The sequence below is a fragment of the Ascaphus truei genome, chromosome 12, assembly GCF_040206685.1.
Source record: "Ascaphus truei isolate aAscTru1 chromosome 12, aAscTru1.hap1, whole genome shotgun sequence".
NCBI lineage: Eukaryota > Metazoa > Chordata > Amphibia > Anura > Ascaphidae > Ascaphus > Ascaphus truei.
The window spans coordinates 3,033,017-3,053,925 of record NC_134494.1 but is presented as its reverse complement, the minus strand read 5'-3'; the positions used below and the strand labels follow the sequence as shown (position 1 = coordinate 3,053,925).

General features: G+C 70.7%; 2 protein-coding genes across 8 annotated transcripts in view; one reads left to right on the top strand and one right to left on the bottom strand.

The window, feature by feature from the left end:
• LOC142464302 (uncharacterized) overlaps window positions 1-4,029 on the bottom strand; it is a 28,822-nt gene extending 24,793 nt beyond the window's left edge. For all 5 annotated transcript variants that reach the window (XR_012787637.1, XR_012787636.1, XM_075567782.1 and 2 more), the window contains exon 1: window positions 3,961-4,029. The gene's annotated coding sequence lies outside the window, so the exon portion shown is untranslated. The remainder of the gene's footprint in view (window positions 1-3,960) is intronic.
• LOC142464319 (uncharacterized) overlaps window positions 1-20,909 on the top strand; it is a 582,685-nt gene that overhangs the window by 221,341 nt on the left and 340,435 nt on the right. The gene's annotated exons all lie outside the window — the stretch shown is intronic.

The following is a 20,909-nucleotide window of genomic DNA, read 5'->3' as shown; positions in this document are numbered from 1 at the left end:
CACTCACTCCCCCCCTCACTGTGCCCCTCTCTCCCCCCCTCTCTGTGCCCCTCTCTCTCCGTCCCCCTCCCCTCTCTAACCCCCTCACTGTGCCCCTCTCTCCCCCTCACTGTGCCCCTCTCCCCCTCCTCACTGTGCCCCTCTCTCTCCCTCCCCCTCCCCTCTCTCACTCCCCCTCACTGTGCCCCTCCCCCTCACTGTGCCCCTCTCCCCCCCCTCACTGTGCCCCTCTCTCCCCCCTCACTGTGCCCCTCTCTCCCTCACCCTCAATGTGCCCCTCTCTCTCCCTCCCCCTCACTGTGCCCTCTCCCTCCCCCTCACTGTGCCCCTCTCTCCCTTCCCCTCACTGTGCCCCTCTTTCTACCTTCCCCTCACTGTGCCCAACTCTCTCCCCTCCCCTCTCTCTCCCTCCCCTCACTGTGCCCCTCTCCCTCACTCTCCCCTGTCTACTCCCCTCACTATGCCCCTCTCCCCCTCACTGTGCCACTCACACCCCCCTCACTGTGCCCCTCTCCCCCCTCACGGTGCCCCTCTCTCCCACTCACTGTGCCTCTCTCTCCCCCCCTCACGGTGCCCCTATCTCCCCCCTCACGGTGCCCCTCTCTCCCCCCTCACGGTGCCCCTCTCTCCCCCCTCACGGTGCCCCTCTCTCCCCCCTCACGGTGCCCCTCTCACGGTGCCCCTCTCTCCCCCCTCACGGTGCCCCTCTCTCCCACTCCCTGTCCCCCTCTCTACCCCCCTCACTGTGCCCCTCTCTCCCCCCTCACGGTGCCCCTCTCTCCCACTCCCTGTCCCCCTCTCTCCCTCCCCTCACTGTGCCCCTCTCCCTCACTCTCCCCTGTCTACTCCCTTCACTATGCCCCTCTCCCCCTCACTGTGCCACTCACGCCCCCCTCACTGTGCCCCTCTACCCCCTCACGGTGCCCCTCTCTCCCACTCACTGTGCCCCTCTCTCCCCCCCTCACGGTGCCCCTCTACCCCCTCACGGTGCCCCTCTACCCCCTCACGGTGCCCCTCTCTCCCCCCCTCACGGTGCCCCTATCTCCCCCCTCACGGTGCCCCTCTCTCCCCCCTCACGGTGCCCCTCTCTCCCACTCCCTGTCCCCCTCTCTACCCCCCTCACTGTGCCCCTCTCTCCCCCCTCACGGTGGCCCTCTCTCCCACTCCCTGTCCCCCTCTCTCCCCCCCCTCACTGTGCCCCTCTCTCCCCCCTCACGGTGCCCCTCTCTCACTCCCTGTCCCCCTCTCTCCCCCCCTCACAGTGCCCCTCTCTCCCCCTCACAGTGCCCCTCCCCCCCCTTACTGTGCCCCTCTCTCCCCCCCTCACTGTGCCCCTCTCCCTCACTGTGCCCCTCTCTACCCCCCAACCCCCCTCACTCCCCCCTCACTGTGCCTCTCTCCCCCCCCTACTGTGCCTCTCTCCCCACCCTACTGTGCCTCTCTCCCCCCCCCACTGTGCCTCTCCCCCCCCCCACTGTGCCTCTCCCCCCCCCCACTGTGCCCCTCCCCCCCCACTGTGCCCCTCTCTCCCCCCCCTCACTGTGCCCCTCTCTCCCCCCCTCACTGTGCCCCTCTCTCCCCCCCTAACAGTGCCCCTCCCCCCCTCACTGTGCCCCTCCCCCCCTCACTGTGCCCCTCCCCCCCTCACTGTGCCCCTCTCTACCCCCCAACCCCCCTCACTCCCCCCCCTACTGTGCCTCTCTCCCCCCCCTACTGTGCCTCTCTCCCCCCCCTACTGTGCCTCTCTCCCCCCCCCACTGTGCCTCTCCCCCCCCCCACTGTGCCCCTCCCCCCCACTGTGCCCCTCTCTCCCCCCCTCACTGTGCCCCTCCCCCCCCTCACTGTGCCCCTCTCCCCCCCTAACAGTGCCCCTCCCCCCCTCACTGTGCCCCTCACTCCCTCACTGTGCCCCTCTCTAACCCCCAACCCCCCTCACTCCCCCCTCACTGTGCCTCTCTCCCCCCCTACTGTGCCTCTCTCCCCCCCCTACTGTGCCTCTCCCCCCCCTACTGTGCCTCTCTCCCCCCACTGTGCCTCTCCCCCCCCTACTGTGCCTCTCTCCCCCCACTGTGCCTCTCCCCCCCCACTGTGCCTCTCTCCCCCCCACTGTGCCTCTCTCCCCCCCCACTGTGCTTCTCTCCCCCCCACTGTGCCTCTCTCCCCCCCACTGTGCCTCTCTCCCCCCCACTGTGCCTCTCCCCCCCGTGCCCTCTCCCCCCCCGTGCCCTCTCCCCCCCCCCGTGCCCTCTCCCCCCCCCCGTGCCCTCTCCCCCCCCCCGTGCCCTCTCTCCCCCCCACTGTGCCTCTCTCCCCCCCACTGTGCCTCTCTCCCCCCCACTGTGCCTCTCTCCCCCCCACTGTGCCTCTCTCCCCCCCACTGTGCCCTCTCCCCCCCACTGTGCCCTCTCCCCCCCACTGTGCCCTCTCCCCCCCGTGCCCTCTCCCCCCCCGTGCCCTCTCCACCCCCCCCGTGCCCTCTCCACCCCCCCCGTGCCCTCTCCACCCCCCCCGTGCCCTCTCCACCCCCCCCGTGCCCTCTCCACCCCCCCCGTGCCCTCTCCACCCCCCCCGTGCCCTCTCCACCCCCCCCGTGCCCTCTCCACCCCCCCCGTGCCCTCTCTCCCCCCGTGCCTCTCTCCCCCCCCCGTGCCCTCTCCCCCCCCCCACTGTGCCTCTCTCCACCCCCGTGCCTCTCTCCCCCCGTGCCTCTCTCCCCCCGTGCCTCTCTCTCTCCCTCCCGTGCCTCTCTCTCCCCTCCCCCCCGTGCCTCTCTCTCCCCCTCGTGCCTCTCTCTCTCCCCCCACCCCGTGCCTCTCTCCCTCCCCCACCCCGTGCCTCTCTCCCTCCCCCCACCCCGTGCCTCTCTCCCTCCCCCCACCCCGTGCCTCTCTCCCTCCCCCCACCCCGTGCCTCTCTCCCTCCCCCCACCCCGTGCCTCTCTCCCTCCCCCCGTGCCTCTCTCTCTCCCCCCGTGCCTCTCTCCCCCCACCGTGCCTCTCTCCCCCCCGTGCCCTCTCCCCCCCGTGCCCTCTCCCCCCCGTGCCCTCTCTCCCCCCACCGTGCCTCTCTCCCCCCACCGTGCCTCTCTCCCCCCACCGTGCCTCTCTCTCCCCCCCCGCCTCTCTCCCCCCCCCCTCCCTCTCCAGTTATGGCAGAAGGACAGTTGTGAGCAGGGTACAGAAGAGGGAGGTAGGGTCCCAGTAGCCCGTGGACTAGGCCAGCTTTCCCATTCAGGCCCCAGTTAGTCCCCCACTCACTGTAGGCAGCTGCAGCTGTATAGGGAAGCCCATAGATAGGGACCCTTTTTCCTGTGTTGTGCAGTATCATGAACACCGTGTCAACGCCACGTGGTGACGTTTAACTTGTGGTCTGGGATCAGACCACCTATGTTCAGAGACTGTCTATGGTGGGACGCTCCTGCAGGAGACCACCCCACGTGGAGGCGGAAGGTGTCCTGGGAGCAGACTGCCCGTTGACTGTTCAGCTACACCCGGGGGCTGGAGTGCCCGGGCAGGTATCCGCATAAGTGCCCCAACATTCACGTGGGCAGCGCGGTCTCACAATTGGGGGTGGGAAAGGCCATTGGGGCCTGGACACTGGGACACTGGTGCCGCTGCACCTAAGTACAGTGGGGATATTCCGCGGGTTGGTATACATATATGTCTATTGCTGTTCCTATTGTTGTCCTTGTTTATTACCTCCCAGTAAATACTGTTCCCCATACTCTGTGTGTGTATTACTGGGCATATTGTCTTGGGGTGGGGTTGTCCTACTATGTGAGGATTCTTCTCAGGTGGAGGCGCTGTTTAGTAGATATACATACACCCCAGGCTCCCAAGTGGTGGAGGATCAGGCCTCCTGTTTGCCACACAGGTATAGCAGCCCATAGTTGCCCTGACACAGGGGGAAAGGGGGCTACATGTGTTTTATATAAGGTTAAGTTAAAATTGATAAACATACCATGAATCGCTCCCTAGGATCTTCTCAATCAGCGCTGCTCCCTTCCTCCATTAACACACGAGAAAACTGAAAAATTAAGTGATATATCTTAGTACAGTATATTGAAATATTAGGAACATTTCGTATGGAGAAGAATAATTAGCATAGGGAAAATAAAATAAAAATAAAGTTCATCATAAGCACAATTTTTCAAATATTTTATCTACATTCTTAATAAAAAAATGTTCTCCCCCCACCCTCCCCGTGCCTCCCTCCCCCTCCCCGTGCCTCTCTCCCCTCCCTGTGCCTCTCTCCCTCCCTCCCCTCCCTGTGCCTCTCTCCCTCCCCCACCTCACTGTGCCTGCCTCCCCCACCTCACTGCGCCTCTCCCCCCCCTCACAGTGCCTCTCTCCCCCCCCCCTCACAGTGCCTCTCTCCCCCCCCCTCACTGTGCCTCTCTCCCCCCTCACTGTGCCCCTCCCCCCCCCTCACTGTGCCCCTATCCCCCCTCACTGTGCCCCTATCCCCCTCACTGTGCCTCTCTCCCCCCTCTGTCCCCGTCTCTCCCCATCACTGTGCCCCTCTCTCCCCCCCTCTCACTCCCCCTCACTGTGCCCCTCACTCACTCCCACCCTCACTCGCTCCCCCCTCACTGTGCTCCTCTCCCCCCCCACACTATGCCCCTCTCTCCCCCTCACTGTGCCTCTCTCTCCCCCCCTAACTGTGCCTCTCCCCCCTCACTGTGCCTCACTCCCCCACCTCACTGTGCCTCTCTCCCCCCTCACTGTGCCCCTCACTCCCTCCCGTGCCCCTCACTCCCCCCCCCTCACTTTGCCCCTCCCTCCACTCTTTGCCCCTCACTCCCTCCCCCACTGTGCCACTCACTCCCCCCTCACTGTGCCTCTCTCCCCCCCTCACTGTGCCACTCACTCCCCCCTCACTGTGCCCCTCTCTCCCCCCTCACTGTGCCCCTCTCTTTCCCCTAACTGTGCCCCTCTCTTTCCCCTAACTGTGCCCCTCTCCCCCCCCAATCCCCTCACTGTGCCCCTCTCTCTCTCCCTCACTGTGCCCCTCTCTCCCCCCTCACTGTGCCCCTCTCTCCCCCCCTCACTGTGCCCCTCTCTCCCCCCTCACTGTGCCCCTCTCTCCCCCCTCACTGTGCCCCTCTCTCCCCCTCACTGTGCCCCTCTCTCCCCCTCACTGTGCCCCTCTCCCCCCCCAACCTCCCTCACTGTGCCCCTATCTCCCCCCTCACAGTGCCCCTCTCCCCCCCTCACTGTGCCCCTCTCTCCCCCCCTCACTGTGCCCCTCTCTCCCCCTCCCTCTCCCCTGTCTACCCTCCTCACTGTGCCCCCTCTCCCCCTCACTGTGCCACTCACTCCCCCCCTCACTGTGCCCCTCTCTCCCCCCCTCTCTGTGCCCCTCTCTCTCCGTCCCCCTCCCCTCTCTAACCCCCTCACTGTGCCCCTCTCTCCCCCTCACTGTGCCCCTCTCCCCCTCCTCACTGTGCCCCTCTCTCTCCCTCCCCCTCCCCTCTCTCACTCCCCCTCACTGTGCCCCTCCCCCTCACTGTGCCCCTCTCCCCCCCCTCACTGTGCCCCTCTCTCCCCCCTCACTGTGCCCCTCTCTCCCTCACCCTCAATGTGCCCCTCTCTCTCCCTCCCCCTCACTGTGCCCTCTCCCTCCCCCTCACTGTGCCCCTCTCTCCCTTCCCCTCACTGTGCCCCTCTTTCTACCTTCCCCTCACTGTGCCCAACTCTCTCCCCTCCCCTCTCTCTCCCTCCCCTCACTGTGCCCCTCTCCCTCACTCTCCCCTGTCTACTCCCCTCACTATGCCCCTCTCCCCCTCACTGTGCCACTCACACCCCCCTCACTGTGCCCCTCTCCCCCCTCACGGTGCCCCTCTCTCCCACTCACTGTGCCTCTCTCTCCCCCCCTCACGGTGCCCCTATCTCCCCCCTCACGGTGCCCCTCTCTCCCCCCTCACGGTGCCCCTCTCTCCCCCCTCACGGTGCCCCTCTCTCCCCCCTCACGGTGCCCCTCTCTCCCCTCTCACGGTGCCCCTCTCTCCCCCCTCACGGTGCCCCTCTCTCCCACTCCCTGTCCCCCTCTCTACCCCCCTCACTGTGCCCCTCTCTCCCCCCTCACGGTGCCCCTCTCTCCCACTCCCTGTCCCCCTCTCTCCCTCCCCTCACTGTGCCCCTCTCCCTCACTCTCCCCTGTCTACTCCCTTCACTATGCCCCTCTCCCCCTCACTGTGCCACTCACGCCCCCCTCACTGTGCCCCTCTACCCCCTCACGGTGCCCCTCTCTCCCACTCACTGTGCCCCTCTCTCCCCCCCTCACGGTGCCCCTCTACCCCCTCACGGTGCCCCTCTACCCCCTCACGGTGCCCCTCTCTCCCCCCCTCACGGTGCCCCTATCTCCCCCCTCACGGTGCCCCTCTCTCCCCCCTCACGGTGCCCCTCTCTCCCACTCCCTGTCCCCCTCTCTACCCCCCTCACTGTGCCCCTCTCTCCCCCCTCACGGTGGCCCTCTCTCCCACTCCCTGTCCCCCTCTCTCCCCCCCCTCACTGTGCCCCTCTCTCCCCCCTCACGGTGCCCCTCTCTCACTCCCTGTCCCCCTCTCTCCCCCCCCTCACAGTGCCCCTCTCTCCCCCTCACAGTGCCCCTCCCCCCCCTTACTGTGCCCCTCTCTCCCCCCCTCACTGTGCCCCTCTCCCTCACTGTGCCCCTCTCTACCCCCCAACCCCCCTCACTCCCCCCTCACTGTGCCTCTCTCCCCCCCCTACTGTGCCTCTCTCCCCACCCTACTGTGCCTCTCTCCCCCCCCCACTGTGCCTCTCCCCCCCCCCACTGTGCCTCTCCCCCCCCCACTGTGCCCCTCCCCCCCCACTGTGCCCCTCTCTCCCCCCCCTCACTGTGCCCCTCTCTCCCCCCCTCACTGTGCCCCTCTCTCCCCCCCTAACAGTGCCCCTCCCCCCCTCACTGTGCCCCTCCCCCCCTCACTGTGCCCCTCTCCCTCACTGTGCCCCTCTCTACCCCCCAACCCCCCTCACTCCCCCCCCTACTGTGCCTCTCTCCCCCCCCTACTGTGCCTCTCTCCCCCCCCCACTGTGCCTCTCCCCCCCCCCACTGTGCCCCTCCCCCCCACTGTGCCCCTCTCTCCCCCCCTCACTGTGCCCCTCCCCCCCCTCACTGTGCCCCTCTCCCCCCCTAACAGTGCCCCTCCCCCCCTCACTGTGCCCCTCACTCCCTCACTGTGCCCCTCTCTAACCCCCAACCCCCCTCACTCCCCCCTCACTGTGCCTCTCCCCCCCTACTGTGCCTCTCTCCCCCCCCTACTGTGCCTCTCCCCCCCCTACTGTGCCTCTCTCCCCCCACTGTGCCTCTCCCCCCCCTACTGTGCCTCTCTCCCCCCACTGTGCCTCTCCCCCCCCACTGTGCCTCTCTCCCCCCCACTGTGCCTCTCTCCCCCCCCACTGTGCTTCTCTCCCCCCCACTGTGCTTCTCTCCCCCCCACTGTGCTTCTCTCCCCCCCACTGTGCCCTCTCCCCCCCCGTGCCCTCTCCCCCCCCCCCGTGCCCTCTCCCCCCCCCCGTGCCCTCTCCCCCCCCCCGTGCCCTCTCCCCCCCCCGTGCCCTCTCCCCCCCCACTGTGCCCTCTCCCCCCCACTGTGCCCTCTCCCCCCCGTGCCCTCTACCCCCCCGTGCCCTCTCCCCCCCCCGTGCCCTCTCCACCCCCCCGTGCCCTCTCCACCCCCCCCGTGCCCTCTCCACCCCCCCTGTGCCCTCTCCACCCCCCCCGTGCCCTCTCCACCCCCCCCGTGCCCTCTCTCCCCCCGTGCCTCTCTCCCCCCCCCGTGCCCTCTCCCCCCCCCACTGTGCCTCTCTCCACCCCCGTGCCTCTCTCCCCCCGTGCCTCTCTCCCCCCGTGCCTCTCTCTCTCCCTCCCGTGCCTCTCTCTCCCCTCCCCCCCGTGCCTCTCTCTCCCCCTCGTGCCTCTCTCTCTCCCCCCACCCCGTGCCTCTCTCCCTCCCCCACCCCGTGCCTCTCTCCCTCCCCCCACCCCGTGCCTCTCTCCCTCCCCCCACCCCGTGCCTCTCTCCCTCCCCCCACCCCGTGCCTCTCTCCCTCCCCCCACCCCGTGCCTCTCTCCCTCCCCCCACCCCGTGCCTCTCTCCCTCCCCCCACCCCGTGCCTCTCTCCCTCCCCCCGTGCCTCTCTCTCTCCCCCCGTGCCTCTCTCCCCCCACCGTGCCTCTCTCCCCCCCGTGCCCTCTCCCCCCCGTGCCCTCTCCCCCCCGTGCCCTCTCTCCCCCCACCGTGCCTCTCTCCCCCCACCGTGCCTCTCTCCCCCCACCGTGCCTCTCTCTCCCCCCCCGCCTCTCTCCCCCCCCCCTCTCTCTCCCCCCCGCCTCTCTCACCCCCCCCTCTCTCTCCCCCCCCTGCCTCTCTCTCTCCTCTCCCCCCCTGCCTCTCTCTCTCCTCTCCCCCCCCTGCCTCTCTCTCTCCTCTCCTCCCCCCGCCTCTCTCCCCCCCCCTCTCTCTCCCTCCCCTCTCTCCCCCCCCCCCGCCTCTCTCCCCCCCACCTCTCTCCCCCCCACCTCTCCCTCTCCCCCCCCCGCCTCTCTCTCTCTCCCCCCCCGCCTCTCTCTCCCCCCCTGCCTCTCTCTCCCCCCCTCTCTCTCCCCCCCCTGCCTCTCTCTCCCCCCCCTGCCTCTCTCTCCCCCCCCGCCTCTCTCCCCCCCCCGCCTCTCTCTCCCCCCCCCGCCTCTCTCTCCCCCCCCGCCTCTCTCTCCCCCCCCCCGCCTCTCAATCCCCCCCCCGCCTCTCTCCCCCCCCCCCCTCTCAATCCCCCCCCCGCCTCTCTCCCCCCCCCCCGCCTCTCTCTCCCCCCCCCGCCTCTCAATCCCCCCCCCGCCTCTCTCCCCCCCCCCCCCGCCTCTCTCTCCCCCCCCCGCCTCTCTCCCCCCCCCGCCTCTCTCTCCCCCCCCCGCCTCTCTCTCCCCCCCCCCAGCCTCTCTCTCCCCCCCCGCCTCTCTCTCTCCTCCCCCCGCCTCGCCTCTCTCCCCCCGCCTCGCCTCTCTCTCCCCCCCCGCCTCGCCTCTCTCTCCCCCCCCGCCTCGCCTCTCTCCCCCCCCGCCTCGCCCCCCCCCCCGCCTCTCTCTCCCCCCCCGCCTCTCTCTCCCCCCCCCGCCTCTCTCTCCCCCCCCCCGCCTCTCTCTCCCCCCCCCCCGCCTCTCTCTCCCCCCCCCAAGCCTCTCTCTCCCCCCCCGCCTCTCTCTCTCCTCCCCCCGCCTCGCCTCTCTCCCCCCGCCTCGCCTCTCTCCCCCCCCGCCTCGCCTCTCTCCCCCCCCCTCTCTCCCCCCCCCCGCCTCTCTCTCTCCCCCCCCGCCTCTCTCTCTCCCCCCCCCTCTCTCCCCCCCCCCCGCCTCTCTCTCTCCCCCCCCCCGCCTCTCTCTCTCCCCCCCCCGCCTCTCTCTCTCCCCCCCCCCCCGCCTCTCTCTCTCTCCCCCCCCCCCGCCTCTCTCTCTCTCCCCCCCCCCGCCTCTCTCTCTCTCCCCCCCCCGCCTCTCTCTCTCCCCCCCCGCCTCTCTCTCTCCCCCCCCGCCTCTCTCGCCCCCCCCGCCTCTCTCTCTCCCCCCCCCCCGCCTCTCTCTCTCCCCCCCCCCGCCTCTCTCTCTCCCCCCCCCGCCTCTCTCTCCCCCCCGCCTCTCTCTCCCCCCCCCCGCCTCTCTCTCTCCCCCCCCCCGCCTCTCTCTCTCCCCCCCCCGCCTCTCTCTCTCCCCCCCCCCCGCCTCTCTCTCTCCCCCCGCCTCTCTCTCTCCCCCCCGCCTCTCTCTCTCTCCCCCCCCGCCTCTCTCTCTCCCCCCCCCCGCCTCTCTCTCTCCCCCCCCCCGCCTCTCTCTCTCCCCCCCCCCGCCTCTCTCTCCCCCCCCGCCTCTCTCTCTCCCCCCCGCCTCTCTCTCTCCCCCCCCCGCCTCTCTCTCTCCCCCCCCCGCCTCTCTCTCTCCCCCCCCCGCCTCTCTCTCTCCCCCCCCCGCCTCTCTCTCCCCCCCCCGCCTCTCTCTCCCCCCCCCGCCTCTCTCTCCCCCCCCCGCCTCTCTCTCTCCCCCCCCCCGCCTCTCTCTCTCCCCCCCCCGCCTCTCTCTCTCTCTCCCCCCCCCCCGCCTCTCTCTCTCCCCCCCGCCTCTCTCTCTCCCCCCCCGCCTCTCTCTCTCCCCCCCGCCTCTCTCTCTCTCCCCCCCCGCCTCTCTCTCTCCCCCCCCCGCCTCTCTCTCTCTCTCTCCCCCCCCCCCGCCTCTCTCTCTCCCCCCCGCCTCTCTCTCTCCCCCCCCGCCTCTCTCTCTCCCCCCCGCCTCTCTCTCTCTCCCCCCCCGCCTCTCTCTCTCCCCCCCCGCCGCCTCTCTCTCTACCCCCGTGCCTTTCTCTCCCCCCCCGTGCCTCTCCCCCCCCCTCGTTCCTCTCTCTCTCTCACCACCCCGTGCCTCTCTCGCTCTCACCACCCCGTGCCTATCTCTCCCCCCCGTGCCTCTTTCTATCCCCACGTGCCTCTCTCTATCCCCCCCCTCGTGCCTCTCTCTCTCACCACCCCGTGTCTCTCTCCCCCCCCCCTCGTGCCTCTCTCCCCCCCCCTCGTGCCTCTCTCCCCCCCCCTCGTGCCTCTCTCTCTCACCACCCCGTGCCTCTCTCTCTCACCACCCCGTGCCTCTCTCTCTCACCACCCCGTGCCTCTCTCTCTCACCACCCCGTGCCTCTCTCTCTCACCACCCCGTGCCTCTCTCTCCCCCCCCGTGCCTCTCTCTATCCCCCACGTGCCTCTCTCTCTCCCCCCCCTCGTGCCTCTCTCTCTCACCACCCCGTGCCTCTCTCCCCCCCCCCCTCGTGCCTCTCTCCCCCCCCCCCTCGTGCCTCTCTCTCTCACCACCCCGTGCCTCTCTCCCTCACCACCCCGTGCCTCTCTCCCTCACCACCCCGTGCCTCTCTCCCTCACCACCCCGTGCCTCTCTCTCTCACCACCCCGTGCCTCTCTCTCTCACCACCCCGTGCCTCTCTCACCACCCCGTGCCTCTCTCACCACCCCGTGCCTCTCTCTCCCCCCCCGTGCCTCTCTCTCCCCCCCCGTGCCTCTCTCTCTCCCCCCCCCGTGCCTCTCTCTCTCCCCCCCGTGCCTCTCTCTCTCCCCCCCCGTGCCTATATCTATCCCCCACGTGCCTCTCTCTCTCCCCCCCCTCGTGCCTCTCTCTCTCACCACCCCGTGCCTCTCTCCCCCCCCTCGTGCCTCTCTCCCCCCCCCCTCGTGCCTCTCTCCCCCCCCCTCGTGCCTCTCTCCCCCCCCCCTCGTGCCTCTCCCCCCCCCCCTCGTGCCTCTCTCCCCCCCCCCCTCGTGCCTCTCTCTCTCACCACCCCGTGCCTCTCTCTCTCACCACCCCGTGCCTCTCTCTCCCCCCCCCCGTGCCTCTCCCTCCCCCCCCGTGCCTCTCTCCCCCCCCCGTGCCTCTCTCTCTCACCACCCCGTGCCTCTCTCTCCCCCCCATGCCTCTCTCTCCCCCCCCCGTGCCTCTCTCTCCCCCCCCGTGCCTCTCTCTCCCCCCCGTGCCTCTCTCCCCCCCCCGTGCCTCTCTCTCCCCCCCCCGTGCCTCTCTCCCCCCCCCGTGCCTCTCTCTCCCCCCCCGTGCCTCTCTCTCCCCCCCCGTGCCTCTCTCCCCCCGTGCCTCTCTCCCCCCCCCGTGCCTCTCTCCCCCCCCCGTGCCTCTCTCTCCCCCCCGTGCCTCTCTCTCTCCCCCCACGTGCCTCTCTCTCTCCCTCCCACGTGCCTCTCTCTCTCCCCCCACGTGCCTCTCTCTCTCCCCCCACGTGCCTCTCTCTCTCCCCCCACGTGCCTCTCTCTCTCCCCCCACGTGCCTCTCTCCCCCACGTGCCTCTCTCCCCCCCACGTGCCTCTCTCTCTCCCCCCACGTGTCTCTCTCTTTCCCCCACGTGCCTCTCTCTCTCCCCCCCCTCGTGCCTCTCTCCTCTCCCCCCCCTCGTGCCTCTCTCTCTCCCCCCCCTCGTGCCTCTCTCTCTCCCCCCCCCTCGTGCCTCTCTCTCTCACCACTCCGTGCCTCTCTCTATCCCCCCCGTGCCTCTCTCTCTCACCACTCCGTGCCTCTCTATCCCCCCGTGCCTCTCTCTCCCTCCCCCGTGCCTCTCTCTATCCCCCCGTGCCTCTCTCTCCCTCCCCCCGTGCCTCTCTCTCTCACCACCCCGTGCCTCTCTCTCCCCCCCGTGCCTCTCTCTCCCTCCCCGTGCCTCTCTCTCCCCCCCCGTGCCTCTCTCTCCCCCCCCCCGTGCCTCTCTCTCCCCCCCCCGTGCCTCTCTCTCCCCCCCCCGTGCCTCTCTCCCCCCCCCGCGCCTCTCCCCCCCCCGTGCCTCTCTCCCCCCCCCGCGCCTCTCTCCCCCCACGTGCCTCTCTCTCCCCACCGTGCCTCTCTCCCCCCGTGCCTCTCTCCCCCCCCCCCCCAGTGCCTCTCTCCCCCCCACGTGCCTCTCTCTCCCCACGTGCCTCTCTCCCCCCACGTGCCTCTCTCTCCCCACCGTGCCTCTCTCCCCACCGTGCCTCTCTCCCCCCCACGTGCCTCTCTCTCCCCCCCACGTCTCTCTCCCCCACGTCTCTCTCTCCCCCCACGTGCCTCTCCCCCCCACGTGCCTCTCCCCCCACGTGCCTCTCCCCCCACGTGCCTCTCCCTCCCCCGTGCCTCTCCCTCCCCCCCCGTGCCTCTCCCTCCCCCCCGTGCCTCTCTCTCCCCCCCCGTGCCTCTCTCTCCCCCCCGTGCCTCTCCCTCCCCCCCGTGCCTCTCTCTCCCCCCCCCGTGCCTCTCTCTCCCCCCCCCCCCGTGCCTCTCTCCCCCCCCCCGTGCCTCTCCCCCCCCCCCGTGCCTCTCCCCCCCCCCCCGTGCCTCTCCCCCCCCCCGTGCCTCTCTCTCCCCCCCCGTGCCTCTCTCTCCCCCCCCCCCGTGCCTCTCTCCCCCCCCCCCCGTGCCTCTCTCTCCCCCCCCCGTGCCTCTCTCTCCCCCCCCCGTGCCTCTCTCTCCCCCCCCCCCGTGCCTCTCTCTCTCCCCCCCCCGTGCCTCTCTCTCCCCCCCCCCGTGCCTCTCTCTCCCCCGTGCCTCTCTCTCCCCCCGTGCCTCTCTCTCCCCCCGTGCCTTTCTCTCTCCCCCCCCGTGCCTTTCTCTCTCCCCCCCCGTGCCTCTCTCTCTCCCCCCCGTGCCTCTCTCTCTCCCCCCCCCGTGCCTCTCTCTCCCCCCCCCGTGCCTCTCTTTCCCCCCGTGCCTCTCTCTCCCCCCCCGTGCCTCTCTTCCCCCCCCCAGTGCCTCTCTCCCCCCACGTGCCTCACGCCTCTTTCTCCCCACGTGCCTCTCTCCCCCCACGTGCCTCTCTCCCCCCACGTGCCTCTCTCTCCCCACGTGCCTCTCTCCCCCCACGTGCCTCTCTCCCCCCCACGTGCCTCTCCCCCCACGTGCCTCTCTCCCCCCCACGTGCCTCTCTCCCCCCACGTGCCTCTCTCCCCCCACGTGCCTCTCTCTCCCCACCGTGCCTCTCTCTCCCCACCGTGCCTCTCTCCCCCACGTGCCTCTCTCTCCCCACGTGCCTCTCTCTCCCCCCACGTGCCTCTCTCACCCCCCACGTGCCTCTCTCCCCCACGTGCCTCTCTCCCCCCACCGTGCCTCTCTCTCCCCACCGTGCCTCTCTCCCCCCACGTGCCTCTCTCCCCCCACGTGCCTCTCTCTCCCCACCGTGCCTCTCTCTCCCCACCGTGCCTCTCTCCCCCCAACGTGCCTCTCTCCCCCCACGTGCCTCTCTCTCCCCCCACGTGCCTCTCTCACCCCCCCCACGTGCCTCTCTCTCCCCCCACGTGCCTCTCTCCCCCCACCGTGCCTCTCTCTCCCCACCGTGCCTCTCTCCCCCACGTGCCTCTCCCTCCCCCCACGTGCCTCTCCCTCCCCCCGTGCCTCTCCCTCCCCCCCCGTGCCTCTCTCTCCCCCCCGTGCCTCTCTCTCCCCCCCGTGCCTCTCTCTCCCCCCCCGTGCCTCTCTCTCCCCCCGTGCCTCTCTCTCCCCCCGTGCCTTTCTCTCTCCCCCCCGTGCCTCTCTCTCTCCCCCCCGTGCCTCTCTCTCTCCCCCCCGTGCCTCTCTCCCCCCCACCCCCGTGCCTCTCTCCCCCCACCCCGTGCCTCTCTCCCCCCACCCCGTGCCTCTCTCCCCCCACCCCGTGCCTCTCTCCCTCCCCCCGTGCCTCTCTCCCCCCCGTGCCTCTCTCCCCCCCGTGCCTCTCTCCCTTCACCGTGCCTCTCTCCCTTCACCGTGCCTCTCTCCCCCCACCCTCTCTCTCCCCCCCCTCTCTCTCCCCTCTCCCCCCCCCGCCTCACTCTCTCCTCTCCCCCCCCCCCTGCCTCTCTCTCTCCTCTCCTCCCCCTGCCTCTCTCTCTCTCCCCGCCTCTCTCCTCTCTCTCCCCCCCCGCCTCTCTCTCTCCCCCCGCCTCTCTCTCCCCCCGCCTCTCTCTCCCCCCCTCTCTCTCCCCCCCTCTCTCTCCCCTCTCTCCCACCCTGCCTCTCTCTCTCCTCTCCCCCCCCCCCTGCCTCTCTCTCTCCTCTCCCCCCCCCTGCCTCTCTCTCTCCTCTCCTCCCCCCGCCTCTCTCTCCCCCCGCCTCTCTCCCCCCCCTCTCTCTCTCTCCCCCCCCTCTCTCTCTCCCCCTCGCCTATCTCTCTCCTCCCCCCCGCCTCTCTCCTCTCCCCCCGCCTCTCTCTCTCCCCCCCGCCTCTCTCTCCCCCCCCGCCTCTCTCTCCCCCCCCCCGCCTCTCTCTCCCCCCCCCCCGCCTCTCTCTCCCCCCCCCGCCTCTCTCTCCCCCCCCCGCCTCTCTCTCCCCCCCCCGCCTCTCTCTCCCCCCCCCAGCCTCTCTCTCCCCCCCCCGCTCTCTCCCCCCCCCCTCTCTCTCTCCCCCCCCGCCTCTCTCTCTCTCCCCCCCCCTCTCTCTCCTCCCCCCCCGCCTCTCTCTCTCCTCCCCCCCGCCTCTCTCTCTCCTCCCCCCCCGCCTCTCTCCCCCCCCGCCTCTCTCCCCCCCCCGCCTCTCTCCCCCCCCCGCCTCTCTCCCCCCCCCCGCCTCTCTCTCTCCCCCCCCCCCCGCCTCTCTCTCTCCCCCCCCCCGCCTCTCTCTCCCCCCCCCGCCTCTCTCTCCCCCCCCCCCCGCCTCTCTCTCCCCCCCCCAGCCTCTCTCTCCCCCCCCGTGCCTATCTCTCCCCCCCGTGCCTCTTTCTATCCCCACGTGCCTCTCTCCCCCTCCCCTCGTGCCTCTCTCTCTCACCACCCCGTGCCTCTCCCCCCCCCTCGTGCCTCTCTCCCCCCCCCCTCGTGCCTCTCTCTCTCACCACCCCGTGCCTCTCTTTCTCACCACCCCGTGCCTCTCTCTCACCACCCCGTGCCTCTCTCTCTCACCACCCCGTGCCTCTCTCTCTCACCACCCCGTGCCTCTCTCCCTCACCACCCCGTGCCTCTCTCTCTCACCACCCCGTGCCTCTCTCTCTCACCACCCCGTGCCTCTCTCTCCCCCCCCCGTGCCTCTCTCTCTCCCCCCCCTCGTGCCTCTCTCTCTCACCACCCCGTGCCTCTCACCCCCCCCTTGTGCCTCTCTCTCCCCCCCCCCCTCGTGCCTCTCTCTCTCACCACCCCGTGCCCTCTCTCTCTCACCACCCCGTGCCTCTCTCCCTCACCACCCCGTGCCTCTCTCCCTCACCACCCCGTGCCTCTCTCTCTCACCACCCCGTGCCTCTCTCTCACCACCCCGTGCCTCTCTCTCTCACCACCCCGTGCCTCTCTCTCTCACCACCCCGTGCCTCTCTCTCTCACCACCCGTGCCTCTCTCTCTCACCACCCCCGTGCCTCTCTCTCTCACCACCCCGTGCCTCTCTCGTCTCCCTCCCCCCCCCGTGCCTCTCTGTGCCTCTCTCTCTCCCCCCCGTGCCTATATCTATCCCCCACGTGCCTCTCTCTCCCCCCCCTCGTGCCTCTCTCTCTCCCCCCTCGTGCCTCTCTCTCTCACCACCCCGTGCCTCTCTCCCCCCCCCCCCGTGCCTCTCTCCCCCCCCCACGTGCCTCTCTCCCCCCCTCGTGCCTCTCTCCCCCCCCTCGTGCCTCTCTCCCCCCCGTGCCTCTCTCTCTCACCACCCCGTGCCTCTCTCTCTCACCACCCCGTGCCTCTCTCTCCCCCCCCCCCGTGCCTCTCTCTCCCCCCCCCCCGTGCCTCTCTCTCTCACCACCCCGTGCCTCTCTCCCTCACCACCCCGTGCCTCTCTCTCTCACCACCCCGTGCCTCTCTCTCACCACCCCGTGCCTCTCTCTCTCACCACCCCGTGCCTCTCTCTCTCACCACCCCGTGCCTCTCTCTCTCACCACCCCGTGCCTCTCTCTGTCACCACCCCGTGCCTCTCTCCCTCACCACCCCGTGCCTCTCTCCCTCACCACCCCGTGCCTCTCTCTCTCACCACCCCGTGCCTCTCTCTCACCACCCCGTGCCTCTCTCTCTCACCACCCCGTGCCTCTCTCTCCCCCCCTCTCTCTCCCCCCCTCTCTCTCCCCTCTCTCCCACCCTGCCTCTCTCTCTCCTCTCCCCCCCCCCTGCCTCTCTCTCTCCTCTCCCCCCCCCTGCCTCTCTCTCTCCTCTCCTCCCCCCGCCTCTCTCTCCCCCCGCCTCTCTCCCCCCCTCTCTCTCTCTCCCCCCCCTCTCTCTCCCCCCCTCGCCTATCTCTCTCCTCCCCCCCGCCTCTCTCTCTCCCCCCCGCCTCTCTCTCTCCCCCCCCGCCTCTCTCTCCCCCCCCCGCCTCTCTCTCCCCCCCCCGCCTCTCTCTCCCCCCCCCCGCCTCTCTCTCCCCCCCCCCCCCCGCCTCTCTCTCCCCCCCCGCCTCTCTCTCCCCCCCCCGCCTCTCTCTCCCCCCCCGCCTCTCTCTCTCTCCCCCCCCGCCTCTCTCTCTCCCCCCCTCTCTCTCCTCCCCCCCCGCCTCTCTCTCTCCTCCCCCCCGCCTCTCTCTCTCCTCCCCCCCGCCTCTCTCCCCCCCCGCCTCTCTCCCCCCCCCGCCTCTCTCCCCCCCCCGCCTCTCTCTCTCCCCCCCCCCGCCTCTCTCTCTCCCCCCCCCCCGCCTCTCTCTCTCCCCCCCCCGCCTCTCTCTCCCCCCCCCGCCTCTCTCTCCCCCCCCCGCCTCTCTCTCCCCCCCCGCCTCTCTCTCCCCCCCCCGCCTCTCTCTCCCCCCCCCAGCCTCTCTCTCCCCCCCCGTGCCTATCTCTCCCCCCCGTGCCTCTTTCTATCCCCACGTGCCTCTCTCCCCCTCCCCTCGTGCCTCTCTCTCTCACCACCCCGTGCCTCTCCCCCCCCCCTCGTGCCTCTCTCCCCCCCCCCTCGTGCCTCTCTCTCTCACCACCCCGTGCCTCTCTTTCTCACCACCCCGTGCCTCTCTCTCTCACCACCCCGTGCCTCTCTCTCTCACCACCCCGTGCCTCTCTCCCTCACCACCCCGTGCCTCTCTCTCTCACCACCCCGTGCCTCTCTCTCTCACCACCCCGTGCCTCTCTCTCCCCCCCCCGTGCCTCTCTCTCTCCCCCCCCTCGTGCCTCTCTCTCTCACCACCCCGTGCCTCTCACCCCCCCCTTGTGCCTCTCTCCCCCCCCCCTCGTGCCTCTCTCTCTCACCACCCGTGCCTCTCTCTCTCACCACCCCGTGCCTCTCTCCCTCACCACCCCGTGCCTCTCTCCCTCACCACCCCGTGCCTCTCTCTCTCACCACCCCGTGCCTCTCTCTCTCACCACCCCGTGCCTCTCTCTCACCACCCCGTGCCTCTCTCTCTCACCACCCCGTGCCTCTCTCTCTCACCACCCCGTGCCTCTCTCTCTCACCACCCGTGCCTCTCTCTCTCACCACCCCGTGCCTCTCTCTCTCACCACCCCGTGCCTCTCTCTCCCCCCCCCGTGCCTCTCTCTCCCCCCCCCCGTGCCTCTCTCTCCCCCCCCCGTGCCTCTCTCTCTCACCACCCCCGTGCCTCTCTCTCTCACCACCCCGTGCCTCTCTCTCTCACCACCCCGTGCCTCTCTCTCCCCCCCCCGTGCCTCTCTCTCTCCCCCCCCGTGCCTCTCTCTCCCCCCCCCGTGCCTCTCTCTCTCCCCCCCCGTGCCTCTCTCTCTCCCCCCGTGCCTCTCTCTCTCCCCCCCGTGCCTATATCTATCCCCCACGTGCCTCTCTCTCCCCCCCCTCGTGCCTCTCTCTCTCCCCCCTCGTGCCTCTCTCTCTCACCACCCCGTGCCTCTCTCCCCCCCCCCGTGCCTCTCTCCCCCCCCCCCCTCGTGCCTCTCTCCCCCCCTCGTGCCTCTCTCCCCCCCCTCGTGCCTCTCTCCCCCCCGTGCCTCTCTCTCTCACCACCCCGTGCCTCTCTCTCTCACCACCCCGTGCCTCTCTCTCCCCCCCCCCCGTGCCTCTCTCTCCCCCCCCCGTGCCTCTCACTCTCACCACCCCGTGCCTCTCTCTCTCCCCCCCCGTGCCTCTCTCTCTCCCCCCCGTGCCTCTCTCTCTCCCCCCCCGTGCCTCTCTCTCTCCCCCCCGTGCCTATATCTATCCCCCACGTGCCTCTCTCTCCCCCCCCTCGTGCCTCTCTCTCTCCCCCCTCGTGCCTCTCTCTCTCACCACCCCGTGCCTCTCTCCCCCCCCCCTCGTGCCTCTCTCCCCCCCCTCGTGCCTCTCTCCCCCCCGTGCCTCTCTCTCTCACCACCCCGTGCCTCTCTCTCTCACCACCCCGTGCCTCTCTCTCTCACCACCCCGTGCCTCTCTCTCCCCCCCCCGTGCCTCTCTCTCTCACCACCCCGTGCCTCTCTCTCTCACCACCCCGTGCCTCTCTCTCCCCCCCATGCCTCTCTCTCCCCCCCCCGTGCCTCTCTCTCCCCCCCCGTGCCTCTCTCTCCCCCCCCGTGCCTCTCTCTCCCCCCCCGTGCCTCTCTCTCCCCCCCCGTGCCTCTCTCTCCCCCCCCGTGCCTCTCTCTCCCCCCCCCGTGCCTCTCTCTCCCCCCCCCGTGCCTCTCTCTCCCCCCCCCCGTGCCTCTCTCTCCCCCCCCCGTGCCTCTCTCTCCCCCCCCGTGCCTCTCTCTCCCCCCCCCGTGCCTCTCTCTCCCCCCCCCCGTGCCTCTCTCTCTCACCACCCCGTGCCTCTCTCTCTCCCCCCGTGCCTCTCTCTCTCCCCCCCGTGCCTATATCTATCCCCCACGTGCCTCTCTCTCCCCCCCTCGTGCCTCTCTCTCTCCCCCCTCGTGCCTCTCTCTCTCACCACCCCGTGCCTCTCTCCCCCCCCCCTCGTGCCTCTCTCCCCCCCCTCGTGCCTCTCTCCCCCCCGTGCCTCTCTCTCTCACCACCCCGTGCCTCTCTCTCTCACCACCCCGTGCCTCTCTCTCCCCCCCCCCGTGCCTCTCTCTCTCACCACCCCGTGCCTCTCTCTCTCACCACCCCGTGCCTCTCTCTCCCCCCCATGCCTCTCTCTCCCCCCCCGTGCCTCTCTCTCCCCCCCCCGTGCCTCTCTCTCCCCCCCCCGTGCCTCTCTCTCCCCCCCCGTGCCTCTCTCTCCCCCCCCCGTGCCTCTCTCTCCCCCCCCCCGTGCCTCTCTCTCCCCCCCCCGTGCCTCTCTCTCCCCCCCCGTGCCTCTCTCTCCCCCCCCCGTGCCTCTCTCCCCCCCGTGCCTCTCTCTCCCCCCCCGTGCCTCTCTCTCCCCCCCGTGCCTCTCTCTCTCCCCCCACGTGCCTCTCTCTCTCCCCCCACGTGCCTCTCTCTCTCCCCCCACGTGCCTCTCTCTCTCCCCCCACGTGCCTCTCTCTCTCCCCCCCCGTGCCTCTCTCTCTCCCCCCACGTGCCTCTCTCTCTCCCCCCCACGTGCCTCTCTCTCTCCCCCCCGTGCCTCTCTCTCTCCCCCCCCGTGCCTCTCTCTCTCCCCCCCGTGCCTCTCTCTCTCCCCCCCGTTCCTCTCTCTCTCCCCCCCCGTGCCTCTCTCTCTCCCCCCCGTGCCTCTCTCTCCCCCCCCCGTGCCTCTCTCCCCCCCCGTGCCTCTCTCCCCCCCCCCCGTGCCTCTCTCCCCCCCCCCGTGCCTCTCTCCCCCCCCCGTGCCTCTCTCCCCCCCCCCGTGCCTCTCTCCCCCCCCGTGCCTCTCTCCCCCCCCCGTGCCTCTCTCTCCCCCCCGTGCCTCTCTCCCCCCCCCGTCGCCTCTCTCCCCCCCGTGCCTCTCTCTCTCCCCCCCCGTGCCTCTCTCTCCCCCCCCCCGTGCCTCTCTCTCCCCCCCCGTGCCTCTCTCTCCCAACTGTGCCTCTCTCTCTCCCCTCACGTGCCTCTCTCTCTCTCCCCCCACGTGCCTCTCTCTCTCCCCCCACGTGCCTCTCTCTCTCCCCCCACGTGCCTCTCTCTCTCCCCGCACGTGCCTCTCTCTCTCCCCCCACGTGCCTCTCTCTCCCCCCCCGTGCCTCTCTCTCTCCCCCCCCGTGCCTCTCTCTCCCCCCCCGTGCCTCTCTCTCTCCCCCCCCGTGCCTCTCTCTCTCCCCCCCCGTGCCTCTCTCTCTCCCCCCCCGTGCCTCTCTCTCTCCCCCCCCGTGCCTCTCTCTCTCCCCCCACGTGCCTCTCTCTCTCCCCCACGTGCCTCTCTCTCTCCCCCCACGTGCCTCTCTCCCCCCCCACGTGCCTCTCTCCCCCCACGTGCCCTCTCTCCCCCCACGTGCCTCTCGCTCTCCCCCCACGTGTCTCTCGCTCTCCCCCACGTGCCTCTCTCTCTCCCCCCCCTCGTGCCTCTCTCTTTCCCCACGTGCCTCTCTCCCCCCCCCCTCGTGCCTCTCTCTCTCCCCCCCCTTGTGCCTCTCTCTCTCCCCCCCCTCGTGCCTCTCTCTCTCCCCCCCCCTCGTGCCTCTCTCTCTCACCACTCCGT